Genomic DNA, 8,185 nt, shown 5'->3' on the forward strand with positions numbered 1-8,185 from the left:
CCCAAAATAAAATCTCCCTCATCCAGGATTTGATTGTGGATGAGGGGCCCGACCTGTTATGTATTACTGAGACCTGGGTGGGGGAACTGGGAGGGGTCACTCTCTCCCAGCTGTGCCCTCCTGGGTACTCAGTGCAGCCCCAACACCGACTCAAGGGTCGGGGAGGGGGGGTTGCTGTGGTCTATAGGGATTCCATCTCCCTCTCCCGGCTTCCTGCCCATTCGAGTGCAGATCTTGAGTGTTTGTACCTTGTGTTCGGTGCCCGGGACGGACTAGGGATTCTGTTGGTGCACCGCCCACCCCGCTGCCCATCGGACTCCCTGCCTGAGCTGACGGAGGTGGTCTCGGACTTGGTGTTGAGGACCCCAAGGATGATGGTCCTGGGGGATCTCAACTTCCATGCCGAGGCCGCTCTATCCGGGGCAGCTCAGGACTTCATGGCCGCCATGACAACCATGGGGCTGTCCCAACATGTCATCGGCCCAACACATATAAAAGGACTCACGCTGGATCTCGTTTTCTCGACTGGGCAGGAGGATGTAGGGATGTACGAAGGTTCCGCCATGAATCTCGGGGAGGCTGAATGCCAGCGCATTCAGCCCCCCGAAATTGGTGGCAGACCGGACCGCCCCCCGCCCCCCCGGGACAGGACTTACCTTGGGTGGATCTTCCTGGCGGCAGCGGCGGCTCCAGCGGCGGCTCCGGCGGCGGTTCGGTGGAGGTGGCCATGGCCGCCGCCATTTGCGTACGCGCGTTTGTTTGTTTTTAAAATCAGCTGTGATAGGCTACATAAACATTTACGTAGCCTATCATGGCTGACTGCAGGGATGCAAACGGCGGTGGCTACGGCCGCCGCCATTGGCGTTCCTGCTAGCCAGTGGCCGGATGTTTGGCTGCTGGCGGAGCCGGCTGGCGGCTCCGCAGAATCGCTGCGGAGCACAGCCAGCCAGCCAGAATTTTGGGGGGGAGGAACGAAGTGCCTCCCCCCCCAGCCAGGATTCCGGGGGGAGGGACAGAACACTTTCCCGCAGCATCAACATAATCCGCGAAAAGGTAAATGACTTTCATACATCCCTAGGAGGATGGTGATCTGAAACTGGAGGAATTAACATCTGTCCCTTTGTCATGGTCCTATCACTTCCTGCTGAGGGTTAGACTCCTGGCAGCCTTCCCCTTCTGCAAGGGTGGGGGACCTACTAAAATGGTCCACCCCCAGAGTCTAATGGATTCTGATGGATTCCAGTGGGCGCTGGGGGATTTTCCTGCTGGTATGGCTGGTGCTCCTGTCGAAGCACATGTCGCTCTGTGGAATGCAGAGATGACTCGGGCGGTTGACACGATCGTGCCCAAGCGCCCTCTCCCTCTGAGCAGAGCCCGGCCAGCTCCTTGGTATACACCTGAGCTGAGGGCAATGAAGCAAGAGGGGAGACGGCTAGAACGCAGGTGGAGGAAAACCCGTGCTGAGTCTGACCGAACACAGGTAAGAGCCCACTATCGAGCCTACTCTGTGGCAGTGAGGGTGGCAAAGAGACTGCTCTTTTCCACCAGCATTGCATCTTCTCAGTGTTGTCCAGCGGAGCTTTTCTGAGTGGTTCATGGCCTGTTACATTCTGGGCCAGGGAGAGAGATGGTGGAACCCTCGGTGGCATGCTGTGATGAGTTTGCAAGGCACTTTGAAGATAAAATCGCTCAGATTCGTCATGAATTGGACACCACGATTAATGCAGTTCCATTCGTAGAGGCATTCAGAGCACCATCTGGTCCAGTTTTATTGGATGAGTTTCAGTTACTGAGGCCTGAGGATGTGGACAAGGTGCTTGGCCAAGTCCGATCGACCACTTGTGTGCTTGACCCTTGCCCTTCATGGCTTATTAAATCAAACAAGGAGGGGATGTCTGGCTGGGTCCAGGAGGTTGTAAATTCCTCCTTGAGAGAGGGAGTGGTGCCTGCCACTTTAAAAGAGGTGGTAATTAGACCACTCCTGAAAAAGCCTAACCTGGACCCAGAGGATGTTAACAATTATAGGCCAGTGGCCAACATCCCCTTCCTGGGCAAGGTGCTTGAGCGGGTGGTTGTAGGACAACTCCAGGCACTGTTGAATGAAACGGATTATCTAGATCCATTTCAATCGGGCTTCAGGCCTGGTTTTGGAATGGAAACTGCCTTGGTCACCCTGTGGGATGACCTCTGCCAGGAGAGGGACAGGGGGAGTGCGACCCTGTTGATTCTCTTGGACCTCTCAGCGGCTTTCGATACCATCGACCATGGTATCCTTCTGGATAGGTTGTCTGGGTTAGGAGTTGGAGGCACTGCACTGCACTGCAGTGGTTCCGCTCCTACTTGGGTGGCCGATTCCAGAAGGTGGTGCTGGCGGATAGCCTAGCTACGGTTATCCATGCTCTGATCACTTCTCATCTGGATTACTGCAATGCGTTATACGTGGGGCTGCCTTTGAAAACGGTCCGGAAACTTCAGCTTGTCCAAAATAGGGCAGCAAGATAGTTAACAGGGACTGGCCTGTGAGCTAATATTATGCCAGTACTTTTTCAGCTGCACTGGCTGCCAGTCCATTTCCAGGCCCGATTCAAAGTGCTGGTATTAAAATTTAAAGCCCTTAACGGCTTGGGGCCAGGTTACCTGAAGGATCGCCTCCTCCCATATGTGCCTGCTCGGACCTTAAGATCATCATCAGTGGCCCTTCTCCGTGAGCCCCTGCCAAAGGAAGTGAGGCAGGTGGCTACTAGGAGGAGGGCCTTTTCTGCTGTGGCACCCCAGATCTGGGATGAGCTCCCGAGTGAGGTTCACCTGGGAGCTACACTGTATTCCTTTCGGTGCCAGGTGAAGACCTTTCCCAGGCATTTTAGCATTTTAGCTTTCTAAACTTTTATCTTTGCTGTTTTAAATCTGTATTTTAAACTCCTGCACTGCTGCTAGGTTTTATTGCGGTTGAATTGTTATATTGTGGTTTTAATGTTCTATATATTTTAAATTGTTTTATTGTGTGCTGTTTAGTTTTAATTTTTGTGAACCGCCCAGAGAGCTTCGGCTATTGGGCGATATAGAAATTAAATAAATAAATAAATAAATAAATGATGTTCCATTGGCTGGAAAAAATACTGCATTTTTTGCATTTGGGGAAAACACGGGATAGGCTGGGGGGAATGGTGGGATACACCCTGGAGGGTAACAGCATCATCTAAAGGGCCTGCAAACTCCTGTGAAAAAGCCATCTCAATAGCGAGATAAAAGTTCTGTGTGATGAACCCCTAAGCAGTCTTTGGAAATCCATTTTTTCCCTGATCAGCTCCGGGATGGCAGCTGGATGGCCACGACATCATGTATCCCTAATGACCTCCAGACGCAGCCAGTTCGGAGGAAATTGCTCATGGAAACAGGCCCTTAGACTAGAACCTCCAACCCCTGCCAGCCTCCTGAGCCTTCAACCAAAGTTGGGAAGGAGGTCAAGGAGATGCTGTCCTGCTCTGAATAGCATCTGGATTCCTCCCCTCCTCCTTCCCCTTGCACAGCTGAGATGAGAGCCCCTCTGCCCAGGGGGAGGGAGAATGCTCAGGGACGTTTGCTTGGTGAAGGCCTTCCTCTCCCTCGCATGAATACAGAGCACAAGCCGATACTGTTTTCCTGATGTATTAAGCATGGAAACAACGTCCAGGCACTGCCCAATTAACCACTGACCGAGACGGGCTGCAGCTCAGCGGAGAGGCCCTGCTTTGCAGAGAAGGCCGCACAGTCCAGTCCCCAACATCTCCAGCAGGGCTGGGAAAGAGCCGCTTCCCGAAACCCAAGGAAACACTGCCAGTCCGTGTCGAAAAGTGTCATGGGAATTCAATGCTCTGGCTGGGAAGAAGATGGCTTCTGAGCCGGCTCGTTGTCTTTTGCTCCATTCCCTTCACCAGTACCGGCAGGGGGATTGCCAGGTCTTGGGTTGGCCTGAAGAGAAGTTAACAACACACATGTAAAACCATCCAGAGAGACAATGCGAGCCATGCAGGGGCTGATGGGAGCTGTAGTCCAACACAAGTAGAGGCTGCCAGTGTGGGGAAGGCAGCTCCACAGCGTTGGTTAGTTTTGCTGCCACCATGTGGGTCTGCATGGAGAGCGAATGTTCTCCTGTGCCCATATTACATCACAGGAGGCGAAGACATGTCACAGGGTGGCAGGGAGAGCAGACGGGCTTCTTCACACAGAGCTTTTATCCTGCTACTGAGATGGCTCCCTCACGGACAGTCGCGGGCTCTTTAGGTGATGACGAGAACCTCTAGGGCATCTCCCGCCTCTCCCCCCAGCCTATCCGGGGTTTTCCCCAACCACAAAAAATGTGATATTTTCTCCAGCCGATGGAACAGGAGCACCATGATCTAAGGGTGCACGAAAGCCACTTACCTGATCTCACAGCTTGCTTTGTGGTGGGAGGGAGTCGCTTCGCTGCTCCCCCCGAAGTTCAGGCCGGGGGGGGAGGCTTCCTGCCTCGCCCGGCCGAAATTCAGGCCGGGGAGGAGGCGCCTCGCCTCGCCCGGCCGCGAAATAAAAAGTTAAAAAAAAACACGCCCCCGTGATAGGCTACGTGACGATTAACGTAGCCTATCATGGCTAGATCTGCAAAGTCAGCCGTGATAGGCTACGTTAATTGTCACGTAGCCTATCATGGGTGACTTAAAAAAAAAAAAGTGCGTATGCAAATGGCGGCCCCCATAGGGAGCCGCCATTCCCATTCCTTATTTGGTCGCTGTAGTCTACGTAAATCTTTACGTAGACTACGGCGAAAATAAGGGCAACGCAAATAACCACCCACCCTATGGGGGCCGCCATTAGCCGTACGCACTTATTTTTTTTTTTAAGTCACCCGTGATAGGCTACGTGACGATTTGCGTAGCCTATGACGGCTGACTTTGCAGATCTAGCCGTGATAGGCTACGTTAATCGTCACGTAGCCTATCACGGGGGCGTTTTTTTTTTTTTTTAAACTTTTATTGGAATGGTGGCGACGGCAGCCGGTCGAAAGACCGGCTGCCACCTCTGCCCCTGTCGAAGACCTGACGAACAGCCGCTGGGACCCGCCGCCGGGAGGGACATTTGGGAAAGGTAAGTCCCATCCCGGGGTGTGTGTGGGGGTGGGGGGGTGCGGAGAATTTCTCCCCGAAACTACTTTGGGGGGCCGAACACGTTGGCACTCGGCCCCCCGAAGTTTCAGGGAGAAATTCTCCCCCATCCCTACCATGATCACACTCTGAAATTCTCCAAGAGAGGAAAAACCCACTGTGTCTGGGCTTGCCAAGGAAGGACTTCCCTAGATTCAAACCACGTGTCTGCCATGTAAATGCTTGAGCACATTTTTCAATGGGAGGGAGAAGATGGTCAAATTCTGCCCTGCAACAGAGGGAGACAGATCTGATCCCGCACCCCACTGAGCTCAGAATCAAGGTCCCCTGTTGATTCAGAGCACCACATGAAGTTAAAAGGGGCTTACTTCCAAGTAGGTGTGCTGAGGACTGCAGACTTACAGGCGCTCTTATGTCTACTCAGAAGTAATTCATAGCTTTCCAGGGGGCTGTGAGGAAACAGTAAGCACAAATTAAGAGATGAAAACAAGACTCCCACCCATGCCCCTTTGCGCTCATGCCAGGGAGGGAGGGAGGCAGGCACTACTCTGATTCAAACCATGTCTTCCGAGTGGCCACCATCTCAGATGGCAGGGAAGAAGGTGGGGCAAATATCTGCACAGGGTTGGCATGTACACGCACACAGCCATTGAATGGACTTGCACTCATGCCTGTGAAAACATCTGTACGATGGGGAAGCCAGCCAGCCACTATCTCTCCTCCTGGCCCACCTTGCAGGGTCATTGGGAAGCCAGAATAAAGCGGAAGTGGGGGGGACCCAGTCGAGGGGAAGCCTCCTGTGGCAGCACCATGAGGACCCAAGCAGATGCATCTGGAAGGGGGGCTCCCTCCACCGTCAAGGCCACGAGAAGGGCTTCCAAAGTCCCTCCTGCTGCGGAATCCAAAGGATCCACCGATCAGCCTTCTGTCCTGATTTTTCCACGCAGTCATGAAAAGGGACAGAGCAGAGGGACGCGCTAGGAGAGATGCCCGTATACAGAGCCAGTCCAACTCCCGGAAAGGATCCGGGATCCAAAGGACCGGTTTGTAGTGGGATGACTTGAACAGTAACTTGAACAGGCAGATGTAGTAGGCATGAGAAAACTTTCCTTTCCTTTTTTATTTTGCAATTGCGGGGGCGGCAGCCAGTCAGAAGACTGGCTGCTGCCGCCGCCCCTGCCGAAACGCCGCCGAAACGCCACCGGGACCCGCCGCCGAGAGGGATATTCGCACGAGGTAAGTCCCATCCTGGGGGGGGGGGTGCCAGCGGAGAATTTCACCACCAATTTCGGGGGGCCGAATGCGTTGGCATTCGGCCTCCCGGAGATTCATGGAGAAATTCTCTGCCATCTCTACTTATGTAGCCTATCACGGCTAACGCAGGGACGCCTTTTGCATCCCTGCGGAGGCTGTGATGGGCTATGTAAGTATTTACATAGCCTATCATGGCAGAGAAACCAGCGTACGCAAATGGTGGCAGCTAAGGCCGCAGCTATTTGCATTCCCTTTTCTTGGCCATTTTAGCCTATGTAAATATTTATGTAAGCAATTATAGGGATGTACGAAAGGGACTTACCTTGTCCCGCAGCTTTTTTCGTGGTGGGGGGAGGCGCTTCGCTTCTCCCCCCGAAGTTCATGTGAGGGGGGGGTGTCTTCCCGCCTCGCCCGGCCGAAATTTAGGCCGGGGAGAAGCGCCCCGTCTCCCCAGCCGCAAACTTCAAAAGAAAAGTAAAAAAAAAAAGCCCCGTAGTAGGCTACATAACGATTTACGTAGCCTACCACGGCCAGGTCTGCAAAGTCAGCCGTGATAGGCTATGTTAATCATCATGTAGCCTATCACGGGTGACTTTAAAAAAAGAAAAAAGAAAAAAGCGCGTACGCAAATGGCAGCCCCTATAGGGAGCCACCATTCGTGTTCCTTATTTGGTCCCTGTAGTCTACGTAAAGATTTACGTAGACTACGGCGAAAATAAGGGCAACGCTATTTGTGTAAATCTTTACATAGACTACAGGGACGAAATAAGGAACGCGAATGGCGGCTCCCTATGGGGGCCGCCATTAGCGTACGTGCTTTTTTTTTTTTTTAAAGTCACCCGTGATAGGCTACGTGACGATTAACGTAGCCTATCACGGCTGACTTTGCAAATCTAGCCGTGATAGGCTATGTTAATCGTTACGTAGCCTATCACAGGGGCGGGTTTTTTTTTTTACTTTTCTTGTAATGGCGGCGGCGCCCCCGGCCCTGGCGAAGACCTGCCGAACCACCGCCGGGACCCGCCACCGGGAGCGACATTCGTGAAAGGTAAGTCCCATCCCGGGGGGGGGGGCGGGGGGGGCGGAGAATTTCTCCCCGAACCTTTGGAGGACATAATGTGTTGGCGCTCGGCCCCTCGAAGTTTCGGGGAGAAATTCTCCCCCATCCCTAAGCAATTACAACAGAAAATGCAGCCGGAGAAGAACCCTCAAATCTCTGCTTCTCATTACAAATTACAAAAATCTCTGCTTCTCATTACAAATCTTTATTCCCGCTGTAATTGCTTACGTAAATAATTACATAGGCTAAAACTGCCAAAAAAAGGGAACGCAAATGGCAGTGGCTGTAGCTGCCGCCATTTGTGTATGCTCTTTTTTTTTTCTCTGCTGTGATAGGCTACATAAATATTTACATAGCCTATCATGGCTAAATACAGGGACACAAATGTTGGCGGCTACAGCCGCCGCCATTTGCATCCCTGTACGCTGCCCAGCGGCTGGATGTCCAGCTGCGGGCGGAGCCGGCCGGGGACTCCGCGGAAGCGCCGTGGAGCGGAGCTGGCCAGGCAGGATTCCGGGGGGGGGGCGATTGGATTACCTCCCTGCTGTCAAGGATTCCAGGGGGAGGGACGAAGCACCTCCACCCCACTGCGAATGAATCCACGAAAAGGTAAGTGACTTTCGTACATCCCTACTGCATGATCATATATAAACTGTCAAAAGAACCTAGCAGATGAACTGTTTAGCTAACCCAGAAAATTCCATCTGGCCTACAAGAGAATTGAAGGTTAATTCAGGTCCTCAGCTCCACACAG

Source organism: Heloderma suspectum, chromosome 6 (genome assembly GCF_057233095.1).
Source record: "Heloderma suspectum isolate Gila_16-S chromosome 6, 16-S_ref, whole genome shotgun sequence".
NCBI lineage: Eukaryota > Metazoa > Chordata > Lepidosauria > Squamata > Helodermatidae > Heloderma > Heloderma suspectum.